This window comes from Oryzias latipes, chromosome 17 (assembly GCF_053564925.1).
Source record: "Oryzias latipes strain Hd-rR chromosome 17, Olatipes_Hd-rR_3.1".
Lineage (NCBI taxonomy): Eukaryota > Metazoa > Chordata > Actinopteri > Beloniformes > Adrianichthyidae > Oryzias > Oryzias latipes.
In genome coordinates this window covers 4,088,470-4,105,059 of record NC_136253.1, presented here as the reverse complement: position 1 = coordinate 4,105,059, position 16,590 = coordinate 4,088,470, and the positions used below count along the sequence as shown (strand labels likewise).

The 16,590-nt window shown below is 43.4% G+C and overlaps 1 long non-coding RNA gene across 2 annotated transcripts; it reads right to left on the bottom strand.

The window, feature by feature from the left end:
- Window positions 1-1,594: 1,594 nt before the first annotated feature.
- Window positions 1,595-7,041, bottom strand: LOC144986628 (uncharacterized). 2 transcript variants are annotated; one of them, XR_013650458.1, is made up of 7 exons: window positions 6,940-7,041; window positions 5,269-5,487; window positions 5,030-5,198; window positions 4,258-4,314; window positions 3,003-3,070; window positions 2,805-2,848; window positions 1,595-1,747 (listed from the first exon to the last, which is right to left on the bottom strand). It is a non-coding gene; the product is annotated as an uncharacterized LOC144986628 (long non-coding RNA). The 2 variants fall into 2 exon arrangements; XR_013650459.1 differs by lacking the exon at window positions 6,940-7,041 and adding an exon at window positions 5,619-6,005.
- Window positions 7,042-16,590: the final 9,549 nt, after the last annotated feature.

Below are 16,590 nucleotides of genomic sequence, written 5' to 3'. Positions count from 1 at the left end.
CTTGGCACCGGGCCGCGGGACACTTGGCACCGGTACCGATCCATCCGCGGGACACTTGGCACCGGGCCGCGGGACACTAAGCACCGGTACCGATCCATCCGCGGGACACTTGGCACCGGTCCGCGGGACACTTGGCACCGGTATCGATCCATCCGCGGAACACTTGGCACCGGGACACTAGGCACCGGGCCGCGGGACACTTGGCACCGGGCCGCGGGACACTTGGCACCGGTACCGATCCATCCGCGGGACACTTGGCACCGGGCCGCGGGACACTTGGCACCAGGCGGTCCACAGAAAGAAAAAATAATTTCCATTTTATTGTTTTATTTTTATTTTGAAATTTATTTTATTTTGAAAAGTGACCGGATAAAGTTGCACATGATTACACAGTGGATTTACGTTCATTATTATTATTGTTATTATTATTACTTAAGAGAAAATACCCCCCCCCCCCCCGGTCCACGGTAAACGTGCCCCCCACCCCCACCGGTCCGCGGTAAACGTGTCTTGCGTTTTACCGGACCGCGGTTGGGGACCACTGTTTTACAACACTTGCGCATTCTTTTCTCGTTCATTTCTGTGGGTCACGTGACTGACAGGTTTCCTAGCAGGAGCCAGGACCCAAAATATAGCGGACATCGCCTGGGTTTTTGATGTGAATTTATTATTATTGGCTTTATAAACACTTTGTTTTGATGCATTTTCTAGCGAGAATCATACAGTTGTTTTCAACATTATGTAGCTTCCGATTGTATTTGATACCTATATATTTTTTCTACGTACATTCCTTCATATCACTCAACAAAATAGTATCGACGGAACATTTTTATGTTGCTATGGTGGTAGCTACGGACGCTACCGGCGAACCGGAAGGAAGCCACGGTTAATTTGCGGTTATTATTGTGTCAAATTATTATTACTTTTACTCGAAAACAGCTTTTCACAAGAGGAATGCAATTAGATTTCACAAACTCAACTCAACCCACTAAAACGGTACTACCCATAAGTCTTGCGTTCGGAAGTAACTTTTTGTTTTGGGGGAAAACGCTATTTTGATTATTCATACTGACTTTTGATTCGTTTTAATTGCTTTACTGAAATAAACTGACAATCTACGTTTACCACTTGGTTTATGTTTATGATTCCAAGGTTTTTCTTTTATAAATGCTATTTCTTTTATCTGTCTTTGAAATTGTAAAGAATATACGTCTGTATAATTAATAAATGGGGGAAGCTAAAAAGGCAAATGACGACCTGGAAGAACAGTGTGTTTTGGTTTTTTTTTACCTCAAATATACATTCATCTATTTAGGTTGCACAATACAGCTCCATGCATTACATCTTTGCTCTTATTTCATTATACTAAATACCAAAAATGATTTACGTATCATTATAACTTGAGGTATGATCATTTGCAATTGCCATAGCTGTGACAATCCAACACAAAAACCTGATATCTGGTTATATGACAAATTTTTTGTATGTTTTTTATTGTAAACTTTTGTTTAGAATTTCACAACAAATGTGTCCTACCTCTATGGTATATCATACATGTGAGCATGTTGAGCAATAAAAAATGTAGATCAAACCCTTTCATTTGAACATTTTTATTAACAACAATTAGAAAGCAGTAACACAAACAACAATAATAATTTAAAAGGTCAATCTGATCAACAGAGGTGCCTTTGGGGTTTACTTTTTGGTGTTCCTTTTTTCCACCCACTGTGGAGACCATGTTTTCCCACTGCAAAAAATACATAAATCAATGAATACATAAAAACAGTTAATGACAACATTACAATAAAAGACAACAAGCTCCAGTGAACTCCAGTTTGTACTTTATGCTACCATGCACACAGTTATGTTACTGCAAATTCATTTATCATTTTCTAATTTGACTGACACATTTGTATGGTCATATGTATATTATATATTGTTTATGTCCTTGTTTGTTCCCCTGAAAATATGTCCCTGCGACAATTAAGTATCCTTGCCTAATTTGTTAATTAACTCTTTAGTCAGGAACCTTGGGGTAACCCTGGACCCTGTCTCTAGAGTCTCTAGAGCAAATGTGACAAACTCCAGGCCCGCGGGCCAAATGTGGCCTGCCTTGTCATTTTAAGTGGCCCCCAAAAGCATAAAAGTTTTAAATTTCTTAAATAAAAAATAAAAAATTGGTGTGTATTTATTCATATCTAGGGGAAATCTGACTTGAAATATCAGATTGGGCTATATATTAGGACTTAAACACTTTCCATATAACCTAACCTGATAGAATCAAATTTAAAAAGATTTATGCTGGAGTAACAAGCAAACATATGTTTTCTATGCAACTGAAATTGTCATTTTAAAAAGTTATACTAAATACATAATAAGTTATTCCACATTAAGGAGTAGCTAAATTTATTTTTTATTACATTTACTTACATGTATAAATTATATCTGGCCCTTTGAGGACAACCACTATGCTGATGTGGCCCTCGGTGAAAATGAGTTTGACACCCCTGGTGTAGAGTCTTGTCTCATGTCTCTGGTTCAGTGTTTGTCTTTTAATCATATAAGAACTATTGTCAAATTGAGTCCAACTGTATCAAAATCTAAAAGGGATATGATTTCCCATGCATTAATTTTATCATGCTGTATTATTTGTAACTTAATAGCTACATGTTTAAATAGGAAATCACATGAATGTTTTCAGGTGGTCCAGAGCACTGCTACAAGGCTAATAACTACACTGGCTCCACATCATGCACAGCCTCCTCTTATACAATCTATAAATAAACAAAAAAAATTATACATACCACATGGAACATGGCTCCCATTCAACAAACTCCATTAATTTCCCCTGATAAAAGTAAATTTAAAAAATGATTTTTTAAACATAGGCCATCATATTATTACACTTAAGAATTGTGATGCCGTAAATTGTATTTCATACATTCATATGAAAGGCAGATGAAAAGTACACATTTCTACTTCAGATAAGAAATAAAAATAACCTTCTGCTTTTTTGTCTTCAAGACCTGCTTCACTGGGTAAAACTGATCTTCTCCCCCATGGCTGCACTCTGAAAATATAAAAAGCACAAGATAAAGGTTTCAAAGAAAGTAAACAGTAGGAAAATGTTTGGGAAAACATTTGTATGATGAATTTCCAAATGAAACTTCATGTTGTCTGTGGTTTTGCAAAAGCAAACACTAAATGCTGTAATGTATTTTATACATGGACACATAGTCTGTGACAACTAAATTATAAAAAATTTCTTTTTTAAAGCTGTATAGCATCAAATAACTAATTACTATCTCAGTTCACTGTCTTCTTATTGTCTTCTTATTTTGAAGCAGTAATGAAGTCTGGCCAGCTGATTTTCATTGAGACAAATGCTTCTCAAACACTAAACTTTTTTTTTGAAACAGTTGAATTTAGAGCTTTGGGAAGCTTTGTTTTCTCCATCACTAATTAGAAGCACTTATAGCATGCACAGCTTCACCATTTAGTTGTGGTTATAAGCTACTACACAGTATTTGTATATGTTCAAAAAAAACAAAGAAATGGCCAGATCACAACAGTTTTTCCTTAGGTCATTTATAACTGTTGCTGAAAATTAAGTCAAAACCTGTAAATCACTTTTTGAGTGATTTTGCAAACATTTCACACAACATACTAACAAATCCTAATGATAACATGACCTTCTTCGCAAAAGTAGATTATGAATGTCACATTTATTTTTTCATGAACAAGTTACATGTAAAAATAATGTCAATTAAATATATGATATTAATATAGATTTGACAGTCAAACTATCAAAAAGTTAAATTAATCTGCTGCAACATAACTGAAAGTATATTTTATATATATATATATATATATATATATATACACACACATATATATAAAAAAGCTAATGTTCTATTAACAAAAAAGAAATTGCTGCAACATAACTGAAATTATATTTTATGTATATATATAAAATATAATTTTAGATATGTTGCAGCAATTTCTTTTTTGTTAATAGAACATTAGCTTTTTATTTTCTTTTTCTAGTCTTTTTGTTATTACTGTTTGTCAATTTTTTGCTGCTAGCATTTTAAGTATCCTTGTGAGGAACACATAACTCTGTTAAGTCCACATAAAGGTAACCTCAATTTTAAATAGTTGACTAAGGTCATTAAGCATGTCATTTAGAAGATACAATAACATTGTCTATGTTTGTATCTGAAGCTGTTGATAGCAAATAAAAGATAACCCATTTACCTCCAGGTGAATCTTTCTTGTTATCTCTTTTTTTCTTTTTCTTTGCTGGAACACCTGCTAGAAATAAAGAACATTTTCTGTAAATTATATTGTTGATTTCAATTAATATTATGCAAACATTTAAGCCCACAGTTTTTCCAGTGTGATTTAAATAAACAAAAAGAATGCTCTTTTGACACCATTTCAACATCTTACAATATGTTGTGGTTTTAACATGTATTTCAGAAGACTACGTCACCATATTATCAAAATGTTATGAATCTGCATACTGGCTGAAGGCTGGATGGATAATGCAGTTGAAGGTTGAATGGCTGGTGAGGTTGAAGGCTGGATGACTGGACCAGAGGGCATTTGAAGGCTCGTCCAACCTCAATTGGGAAAATAAATTAAATAATCTAAATGCAGTTGTCTTGTTATGCATATAATTTTTTTTGTCTTGAAATACATTTGCTAAAATTAAACATATCACAATTTTACAACTTGTTTTACTTTTTTAGATCAGATATACATTTATTCCAACACATTGGATAGATTTACTGTACTACAATTCCCTCTACAGAATAAAATAATACCGGTACTATAAAAACTAAAGTTAATCAAATCAAAAGTGACAAATAAAGCAGCACAATAACCGTGAAAAATATATCACTATATACTCCAAGTGTTTTAGATTAGTCAAACGTTATTATTTTTTCTACCTCTAGAAATAATGACAAATTTGAATGCACTAATCCTAGGAACAAACTGGGCTGAAATTATAAACAATACTTACCATTGATCATTAGCTCATATAGGTCTTTCATGCGGTCCAGACACTGTCCAGCTTGATCGGTTAATTGCCACCTAGGGTGAATGACATGTGTATGCCACGTAGATGTTTTCTTTCCAGGTCTGGCAATAAACACAACGGCTTTTTGTCCCAAAGTATTCAACTTTTCCACCTAAAAAAATTGTTACATCATCAGTAATAACTAAAATTATAAAATACAATTGCAGACATAAAACACGTACCAAAACCGATGCCTCATCCAAAACATGTGTGGTGGTTTTGTTTTTCTTGTGTTTTTGCAACCAAGTCTCCTTTTTGGATTGAAACTTCTCCAGTTTTTTGGCAAGCCTTTGCCTCATTGGCTGGATTGTTTGGCATACTTTACATGTCTTAGTTGCCACACCAATCACAGCTTTGCAGCTGACACAAAGTTTTGTTGTAGATCCTCGTGGCATCTTGACCTGTGAATATATATAAAATATATATAGAAAATATGTTTTGAAAATAATTAACACTGAAATTGAATTTAAAAAACCCACTTAAGTTCAATAGTATATACTATACATTTGATCGACTAGTCAAACAAACTTACATTTGTGTTCTGGAGTCGAACCACTGGATTTGCATTATTTTCCAGCATAAAAAACATATAAACAAATAAACTTAATGACATGCTGTTTCTATCTAAGGTGTTGAAATTGGGGCACAGCAGAAATTCCATTTAATTGTTTGTTTGTAACCTATTAATTTCGTGGGTGTTTGCTTTCAATAACATAAACCTACAGAGGACCTAGTCTTAACTTTAGTACTTCATATTTTATTCAAAATATTCATTCATGAATTGTAGAATACACTTCTTCATATCAAATTTGATATGACAATAGAAAAAATAAAGTCATTGTTAAATGTGGTCAAGTTTAACTTTATTTAGTACCCCTGTTAAATGGAAAATTAACATGAAGTCTTTTAAGTCAAAATAAACTGCAATTGCTGCACTCTTTTACTATATGTAAATAATAAACAGAAATAGAAATTATCTTCAGATATACATTGACTTTATTTTGTATGTTCCACAATTAGTCAAAATGAAAGATGTTCTATATAATGATTTACTTAAAATGTAAAACTTAAGAGAAGGTGTTTAGATAAATTGTAGTGTTCACATTGAAATTCACAACTAGCTGTAAATTTAAACAACCAAGCACATGTTTGTGGTAGGTTGTTATTGGTTATTGACAATTATATTTTTCACAACTACGTACTACAAAGATCCCAAAAGTACATAGCATTTACATATAGCAGAAACCAGATATTGTGTTGTGGCAGTACTGTCAATCAGCAATCAATGGGCAGTTACTTTGTTTGTAGTAATTATCAGTTATGACATATTACCAAAATGGTGCTAAACCGTTCCACCAGCATTTCAAAAACATTACTACTCCGAAACCGGAAAAACAATTTCTCATTACATTCTTCTCTTTATGTTAGAACTAGTTGTCGTGTCTTACCCTGCTGCCTACGTCTTTGTTTAGGTTCTGACCAACAAAGAAGCACCCTTGCGATCGATATATGAGGTAGTTTCATTAGCTGGCACCGACCGACCCGCGTGCTGCCAGAACCCGGGCCAGATTAGCTAATGTCATTCAACAGTATGACTCCGTCTAGAGATGTATTAATTTTATAAACTAAAATTCTAAATTACAAAAGTAATACACCGTCATTAAAGTTAACTGTCACTGAAAATATTGTTCGTGGGGGGGGGGAGTTAGTTCTGCTTGACTTGTGTCATGCGTGGGTTAGCTGAAATATTAGCTAAGAGGTAAAGCTTGCATGACCAGAAAAAATTATAGATTATTGGTATTTTTTTTAAAGTTCAAATAGTTTAGATTTCCTGATGTAAGTTCATTTCTTACCGTTTGTAGTCTTGCATCAGCTTCTTGGCAAGCCAGTCCTTTAACTACTCACGCGCAGTCATTGCCGCCCCTCCCCCTCTTCAAAGCAAGCGCACAAGAACAAAGCATAGTGTCATGACTATAGAACGACTGAGACCCAGATGCTGAAACCCGGAATGAGACACAGGACAGAGATGTCTTGGCGAGAAGGTAGATTTAATATGAGGGCCAGACAGGTAGGTATCTGTTACTGGAGGTCCGAGAATGTAACTGCGGCTCGTGGCGTCACTGGTGGAACTGCTCGTTCGGGTCTGGAGTCGGCAGCGTGTGTCCGTCTCGTGAGGCAGCTGGTTCGGCAGAGGCTCGTGGTGAGGATGAAGGGAACAGACCAGTAGAGGAGTCCGGATTACGGCTGCTGTGGGTGACCACTCGTGGCTGAGGTTTCCTGGAGACAGGTAAGACAGCATATGTTAACTACTTGGCTTAAGGCAAGGCAACAAAGCATGAACTTGACGTGAGGCCAAATATGCACCATCAGGGGCAACGGACTGGCGTTGAATGAAGATCCTGGAGCTCCTTAAGAAGGCAGGTGTGTCGATGAGGTGAGTGGAAGCAGCTGGGGATAATCAGGAACCAAGCGGAGAGGAGAGGGGGGAGGAGTCTGACAGAGGCACCATGACAGTACCCCCCCCTCAACGACCGCCTCCAGGCGGTCAAGGGCGGCGATCTGGGTGGGCCCGGTAGAAATCCTCAATGAGCGAGGGGTCCAAAATGAGAGAGCGGGAAATCCAGGAGCGCTCCTCCGGGCCGTAACCCACCCAGTCGACCAGGAACTGGAATCCGCGACCCCGACGGCGGACATCCAGGATCCGATTGACGTCGTAAGCCGGAGCACCGTCGATGAGCCGGGCGGGTGGCGGGGAAGCGGACGGCGGGCACAGAGGACTGTCCAGAACTGGCTTGATCTGGGAAACATGAAATGACGGGTGAACTTTCAGAGCCTTGGGAAGACGGAGTCGGACGCAGGTGGGGTTGATGAGTTTCTCTATGACGTAAGGTCCGATGAATCGTGGAGCCAGTTTCTTGGAGGTGGCTTGGATGGGGATATTACGTGTGGAGAGCCAGACCCTTTGGCCAGGTTGGTACTCGGGTCCCACCACCCTGTGACGGTTGGCGATGCGGCAGTTGCTCTCCTTGGTGCGGAGGAGAGCAGCCTTAGCCTGTGCCCAGATGCGTTGGCACCGCTGGATGTGATGTTGTACGGAAGGCACCGCCAAGTCCAGTTCCTGTGACGGAAACAGAGGTGGTGAGTACCCGAGGGCGGCCTCAAAGGGAGAGAGCCCAGTGGCAGTGGAGGGATGAGCATTATGGGCATACTCAATCCACACGAGATATTGGGACCAGTCCTGCTGGTTCTGTGCCGCCAAGCAGCGGAGAGCTGCCTCCAGTTCCTGGTTCGCTCTCTCCGCTTGGCCGTTGGACTGAGGATGGTAGCCAGATGTGAGGCTGACCGTGGCCCCCAAGGCCGTACAGAAGGCCTTCCAGACCTGAGAAATGAACTGGGGGCCACGGTCAGAGACAATGTCCAGGGGGATGCCATGGTGACGGAAAACCTGCTTGGTCATGATATCAGCAGTTTCGGTGGCAGTGGGTAGTTGAGGGAGCGGAATGAAGTGGGCCATCTTGGAAAATCGATCTATGACTGTGAGTATGACGGTGTTACCTGCTGATGGGGGTAACCCGGTGACAAAGTCCATTGCCAAGTGGGACCAGGGCCTGCTGGGCGTAGGAAGTGGGTGGAGCAACCCCGCCGGAGCCGAGGAGGACGTCTTGGATCGGGCGCAGGTGGAGCACGCCGAGATATACTCCCTAATATCCTTCTCCATAGACGGCCAATAAAACCTCTTATGAAGTAAATGGAGGGTACGGTGGACCCCCCCATGGCACGCCAGACGAGACGCGTGACCCCAAGTGATGACTTCGGAGCGGAGATGAGCGGGTACAAACAGTGTGCCCCTGGGAGCGGGTGGATGGTCAGAGTCCCCTTCCAGGGCTTGAAGAACCTTGGCCTCGATATCCCAGGTGACACTTCCTATGATGCAGGATGAAGGGAGGATTGATGATAGAGTGTTCTCAGACGGACTGTATTTCCTGGAGAGGGCATCGGGTTTGGTGTTGCGGGAGCCTGGTCTGTAGGTTATGGTGAAGTGAAACCGGTCAAAGAAAAGACACCAACGAGCTTGCCTGGAGTTGAGTCTTTTCGCGGAGCGTAGGTATGCCAGGTTTTTATGGTCCGTCCAGACGATGAAAGGCTGCTCGGCTCCCTCCAACCAGTGACGCCACTCCTCCAGGGCAAGTTTGATGGCTAAGAGTTCCCGGTTGCCAACGTCGTAATTCTGCTCAGAAGGGGACAGCTTGCGAGAGAAAAACGCACAAGGTTTGAGTTTTCCAGAACTCTCCTCCTTCTGTGAGAGGACAGCGCCCACCCCTGAGTCAGAGGCATCGACCTCAACGATAAATTGCCGTGAGGGGTCAGGTTGGATGAGGATCGGGGCAGAGACAAACAGTTTCTTTAACCTGTTGAAGGCCTGTTGGGCTTCGTTGGACCAGACAAAGGGATGCTTTATGGAAGTGAGGCGTGTAAGGGGAGAAGCAATACTACTGTAATTGCGTATGAAGCGTCTGTAAAAGTTAGCAAAGCCCAGGAATTGCTGTAGCTTCTTACGGCTGGTTGGAGGTTCCCAGTTGGTAACAGCTTCTATTTTGGATGGATCAGGGCGTATGCAGCCAGCCTCGATAATGTAACCGAGAAACTGTACAGTGGGGGAATGAAATTCGCACTTTTCATGCTTAACGAAAAGCTGATTTTCCAATAGTCTCTCCAACACCAGCCGAACGTGATGCTCGTGTTGAGCCAGATCGTGGGAGTAGACAAGAATATCATCTAAATAGACAAAGACGAATCGATTAATGAAGTCCCGAAGGACATCGTTAACTAGCCTTTGGAAAACTGCCGGGGCGTTGGTGAGGCCGAAAGGCATTACTAAATATTCGTAATGCCCTAACGGGGTGTTAAAGGCAGTTTTCCACTCGTCCCCTTCCTTAATTCGGACCAAGTGGTAGGCATTGCGGAGATCAAACTTTGTGAATATGCGAGCCTTCTGGACGGCATCAAAAACAGAGGTGATTAATGGCAGTGAGTATTTGTCTTTTACGGTGATTTGATTTAGTTCGCGATAATCAATGCATGGTCGGAGGGACTTGTCTTTTTTCTGCACGAAGAAAAAGCCTGCTCCCACGGGGGAGGAGGAGGGTCGAATGTGCCCCAGGGCGAGGGCTTCCTGTACGTAGTTCTCCATGGCTGTCTTTTCTGGTCCAGATAGATTAAACAAATGGCCCTTGGGCAATGGAGCGCCAGGCATCAGGTTTATGGCGCAATCATAAGGTCTATGAGGTGGGAGAGCACTAGCTTTGGTTTTGCAAAATACTGCTTTTAAATCATGATAACAACGAGGAATGTTGGACAAATCGACTTGGCTATGACACTCAGCGTTAGGAGAAGTAACGGAAGGGAGAGCAGAGAGAAGGCAATTAGCGAGGCAATATGGGCTCCACTGGATTATAGTCCCTTGAGCCCAATTAAACTGAGGATTATGCAGTTTTAGCCAGGAAAACCCGAGTACTATGGGAGTATGGATGGACTTGGTGATGAGGAAACGGATAGACTCACGATGGTTGCCAGAAGTAATGAGCAGGATGGGTTTGGTGCGGTGGGTGATGCGGGATAAGAGTTGACCGCCTAAACCGGAAGCCTTGATGGGGTTCTCCAGGGGTTCTGTGGGAATCGACAGTTCATTAACAAGTTGCTGGTCAATTAAACTCTGCTCGGCCCCGGAGTCGACCAGGGCCCGTAACTCATGCACTTGGAGATCGTGACTTAACTTGACAGGGATTAGTAAAAAATTATTACCGGCCAGGTAGATGTTTGTTACCCCTCGCAGCCTGTCTCCTAGCGAGGGGTTCGGGTGTTTAAACGAAGCGGGCAGGAGATGACAATGTGGCCCTTTGCTCCGCAATAGAAACAGGCCCCCTCCATGCGCCGTCTGCGGCGTTCCTCTTCAGACAGTCGAGAGTGTCCAACCTGCATAGGCTCGTCTGGAGGTCTAGAGGGGCTGAGGGAGTCGAGAGGGGTGGCGTGAACAGCGTGTGAGAAGTTGGAGGATGTAGTGGTTGCGGCACGCTGGAAAACGGGCCCTCGTTCCCTTTGACGCTCCCGCAGGCGTACATCAGAGCGGAGTGCCGCAGAAACCAGTTCCTCAAATGACCGGGCTTCGGGTTGAGAACACAGATGATCCTTAATTTGTTCATTTCTTCTTTCTCTTTCGGCTTTTCCCATCAGGGGTCGCCACAGCGAATCATCCTTTTCCACCTCACTCTATCATGGACATCTTCTACCCTAACATTAGCCAACTTCATGTCTTCTGTTAAGACATCCATGTATCTCCTCTTTGGCCGTCCTCTTGCCCTCCTGCCAGGCAGCTCCATCTCCAACATCCTTCTACCAATATATCCACTATCCCTCCTCTGAACATGTCCAAACCATCTCAGTCTGGCTTCTCTGACTTTGTCGCTAACACAGGCAACATGAGCCGTCCCTCTGATGTACTCGTTCCTTATCCTGTCTAACCTGGTCACTCCTAAGGAGAACCTCAACATCTTCATCTCCGCTACCTCCAAATCATCTTCTTGTCTCTGTCTCACTGCTACCGTCTCTAACCCATAGAGCAGAGCTGGTCTCACCACTGTCTTGTACACCTTTCCTTTGAGTCTTGCTGACACTCTTCTGTCACACAACACTCCTGACACTTTCCTCCACCCGCTCCAACCTGCCTGCACTCGCCTCTTCACCTCTTTTCCACACTCCCCATCACACTGAACTGTTGACCCCAAGTACTTAAACTCCTGCACCTTCTTCACCTCAGCCCCCTGTAACCTAACGCTTCTACCTTGATCCCTCTCGTTCAGACACATGTATTCTGTCTTACTACGACTGACCTTCATGCCTCTTCTTTCCAGAGCAAACCTCCACCTCTCTAGCTGTTCCTCCACCTGCTCTCTACTCTCACTGCAAATTACAATGTCATCCGCAAACATCATTGTCCAGGGAGATTCCTGTCTTACCTCGTCTGTCAGCCTGTCCATCAGCATAGCAAACAAAAAAGGACTCAAAGCTGATCCTTGGTGTAGTCCCACCTCCACCTTGAACTCCTCTGTCTGACCTACAGCACATCTCACCACCGTCATACTTCTCTCATACATGTCCTGAACTACTCTGACATACTTCTCTGCCACTCCAGACGACCTCATACAGTACCACAGCTCCTCCCTCGGCACCCTGTCATACGCCTTCTCTAAATCTACGAACACACAATGCAGCTCCTTCTGACCTTCTCTGTACTTTTCCAACAACATTCTCAAAGCAAAAATGGCATCAGTGGTGCTCTTACGGGGCATGAAACCATACTGCTGCTCACAAATCTCCACCTTCTTCCTAAGCCTGGCTTCCACTACTCTTTCCCACAGCTTCATTGTGTGGCTCATCAACTTTATTCCTCTATAGTTGCTGCAGTTCTGCGTGTCACCCTTGTTCTTAAAGATCGGAACCAGAACGCTTCTCCTCCATTCCTCAGGCATCTTCTCACTCTCTAAAATCCTATTGAACAACCTTGTTAGAAATTCCACTGCTGTCTCTCCTAGGCACTTCCATACCTCCACAGGTACGTCATCAGGACCAACGGCCTTTCCGCTCTTCATCCTTTTCAGAGCCTTCCTAACCTCATCCTTTCCAATCTCTGCTACTTCCTGCTCCACAACAACCACATCTTCCTCCCTTCTTTCCCTGTCATTTTCCTCGTTCATCAGCTCCTCAAAATACTCCTTCCATCTTTTCTGTACACTCTCCTGGGTTGTTAGCACCTTTCCATCTCTGTCCTTAATCACCCTTATCTGTTGCACGTCCTTCCCATCTCTGTCTCTCTGTCTGGCTAGCCTGTACAAGTCCTTCTCTCCTTCCTTTGTGTCTAACCTGTCATATAGCTCATCGTAAGCTTTCTGTTTGGCCTTTGCCACCTCTCTCTTCACTCTACGCTGCGCTTCCTTGTACTCCTGTCTACCTTCCTCAGTCCTTTCTACATCCCACTTCTTTTTAGCCAACCTCTTCCTCTGGACGCATTCCTGTACTTCCTCATTCCACCACCAAGTCTCTTTACCGTCTTTCCTCTTTCCAGATGACACACCTAGCACCTTCCTACCTGTTTCCCTGATAATTTCTGCTGTAGTTTCCCAGTCATCTGGAAGCTCATCCTGACCACCCAGGACCTGTCTCAACTTCTGCCTAAATTCCTCACAAGTTTCTTCATTCTGTAGCTTCCACCACTTGGTCTTCTTTTCTGTTTTCCCTCTCTTCTTCTTCCTGACCTCCAGAGTCATCTTACACACCACCATGCGGTGCTGTCTGGCTACACTCTCTCCTACTACCACTTTGCAGTCATTAACCTCTCTCAAATGACCTCGTCTACATAGGATGTAGTCCACCTGTGTACTCCTACCTCCACTTCTGTATGTCACTCTATGTTCCTCTCTCTTCTGGAAGTAAGTGTTGACTACAGCCATTTCCATCCTCTTCGCAAAGTCCACCACCATCTGTCCCTCCAGATTCCTTTCCTTCACACCAAACCTGCCCATCACCTCCTCATCACCTCTGTTGCCCTCACCAACATGCCCATTAAAGTCTGCTCCAATAACAACTCTCTCTCCTCTGGGAAAACTCTCTATGACCTCATCCAACTCACTCCAGAATCTCTCCTTCACTTCTAACTCACAGCCAACCTGTGGCGCATACCCACTGACTACATTCACCATCACCCCTTCAATTTCTAACTTTAGGCTCATCATCCTGTCTGAGACTCTTTTCACCTCTAGAACACTGTTTACAAACTCCCCCTTCAGAATCACTCCTACCCCGTTTCTCTTCCTATCAACACCATGATAGAAAAGTTTGTATCCTCCTCCAATACTACGTGCCTTGCTGCCCTTCCACCTTGTCTCCTGCACACACAGTACATCTACCTTCCTTCTCTCCATCATGTCTGCCAGCTCTCTGCCTTTCCCTGTCATTGTGCCAACGTTAAGAGTCCCTATTCTCAAACCTATGTTCCTGCCTTTTCCCTTCTCTCTCTGGCCACGGGCCCTTCTGCCTCCCCTCTTTCTTCGACCAACAGTAGTCAAATTTCCACCGACACCCTGTAGGTTAACAGCATCGGTGGCGGTCGTTGTTAACCCGGGCCTCGACCGATCCGGTATGTCTAAAGTGTTGTGGATGATTCGCATGGTTATTTTGGCAATTTTTACGCCGGATGCCCTTCCTGACGCAACCCTCTCTATTTATCCGGGCTTGGGACCGGCACAGAGGCAACTGGCTTGCAACCCCTGTGGCTAGAATTTGTTAATTTGTTCATTTAAAGACTGGTAAAAGATCCCCTTCAAAGCTGCGTCGGGCCAGCCTGCCTCGACCGCCAGAATACGGAAATCTATAACGTGTTCACTCACCGAGCGGTTACGCTGCCTGAGCGCGAGTAACCGACGGGTTGCTTCGTCCTGTTTGCGTGGTTGGTCGAAAATTAACTGGAACTCTCTGAGAAAACGTTCATAAGTGAGGTGGCTTATGGGATTGGAGGAGAGGAAAGCCTGGGCCCACTGGAGGGCTTTATTGCGTAGAGAGTTGACGATCAGTGATATTTTACTGTGATCCGACTGATAATGACGGGGGGCTTGTTGGTAAATCAGCTCGCATTGGAGGAGGAATCCTCCGCAGGCTTCGACGTCACCAGTAAATGGTTCCGGTTGCAGCCGGATGTTTTCGTGAGCGGAGGGTGATCCGGAAACGGAAGTAGCCGAGTTAGCCGTAGCTTGAGCCGTATCTGTTGGAACATGGGAAAAATGTCCGGTTAAATTGTTCAATGTCTGTGTCAAACCGTCCAGGCGGTGAAAAAGGTCCTGTTGGGCCGCGGCCATCTGGGATAGGGCGTCGGCCTGGCGACCAAGCAATATGCCTTGCTGGGATACGGCTAATCTGAGTCCCTCCGGGTCAGCTGGGTCGGGATTATGGCCAGTCCGTTCTGTCATGACTATAGAACGACTGAGACCCAGATGCTGAAACCCGGAATGAGACACAGGACAGAGATGTCTTGGCGAGAAGGTAGATTTAATATGAGGGCCAGACAGGTAGGTATCTGTTACTGGAGGTCCGAGAATGTAACTGCGGCTCGTGGCGTCACTGGTGGAACTGCTCGTTCGGGTCTGGAGTCGGCAGCGTGTGTCCGTCTCGTGAGGCAGCTGGTTCGGCAGAGGCTCGTGGTGAGGATGAAGGGAACAGACCAGTAGAGGAGTCCGGATTACGGCTGCTGTGGGTGACCACTCGTGGCTGAGGTTTCCTGGAGACAGGTAAGACAGCATATGTTAACTACTTGGCTTAAGGCAAGGCAACAAAGCATGAACTTGACGTGAGGCCAAATATGCACCATCAGGGGCAACGGACTGGCGTTGAATGAAGATCCTGGAGCTCCTTAAGAAGGCAGGTGTGTCGATGAGGTGAGTGGAAGCAGCTGGGGATAATCAGGAACCAAGCGGAGAGGAGAGGGGGGAGGAGTCTGACAGAGGCACCATGACACATAGGCCCCTTTTTATACTTTCATTTGATATAGAATTAAACTTTAGCTTTGAAAACTTTCAGAGCCTGTCACATTAAAATATATAATTTATGAATTTCATACATTGTTTACCTATTAACATCTAAATTAATTTACACCTGCGGAAAAAATTTAAATATATTGGAATGGATATGCATATGTGCATCAATGGATATCAAGGGGTTAAACGTTTTCGGTATGATCAAAATTTTATGTGGATGTGAGAGATGAGGTCTGGAGATCAATTCAAATTGCATATTGACATTTACTCCCAAAAAATAATGTACGTATGTTCAGCTCCTGATACTTAGCTTCAGGTTGGACCCAAGGGGATGGATCATACATCCTATGTGTGATCCATTGTTTTCCAAGAAAAACAGTAACATTGATACTTATATACAGTGAGGTCAATAAGTATTTGATCACCCTGTGATTCAGCAAGTTCTCACAATTTTAAAACATGGACGTGTCTAAATTTTTCATCATATGTGCATTTCCACAGTGAGAGACAGAATCTGAAGAAACATTCAGAAATCACGTTGTACAATTTCTTTGTAAAAGTCTGTGACAAATACGTTTTTGATCACTTGAGTTAAACAACTTTGATATTTGGTACAGAAGCCGTTGTTAATCAATTACAGAGGTCAAACGGTTCATTTATTTCTTCACTAGGTTAATACACACTGCATTAGGGATTTTGGCCCACTCCTCCACAGATCTTCTTTAGATCTGTCAGGGTTCAGGGCTGTCGCTGAGCAACACGGAGTTTCAGCTCCCTCCAAAGATTCTCTATTGGATTTAGGTCTGGAGACTGGCTAGGCCACTCCAGAACCTTGATATGCTTCTTACGGAGCCACTCCTTGGTTTTCTTGGCTGTTTGCTTCGGGTCATTGTCATGATGAAAGACCCAGCCACGACCCATCTA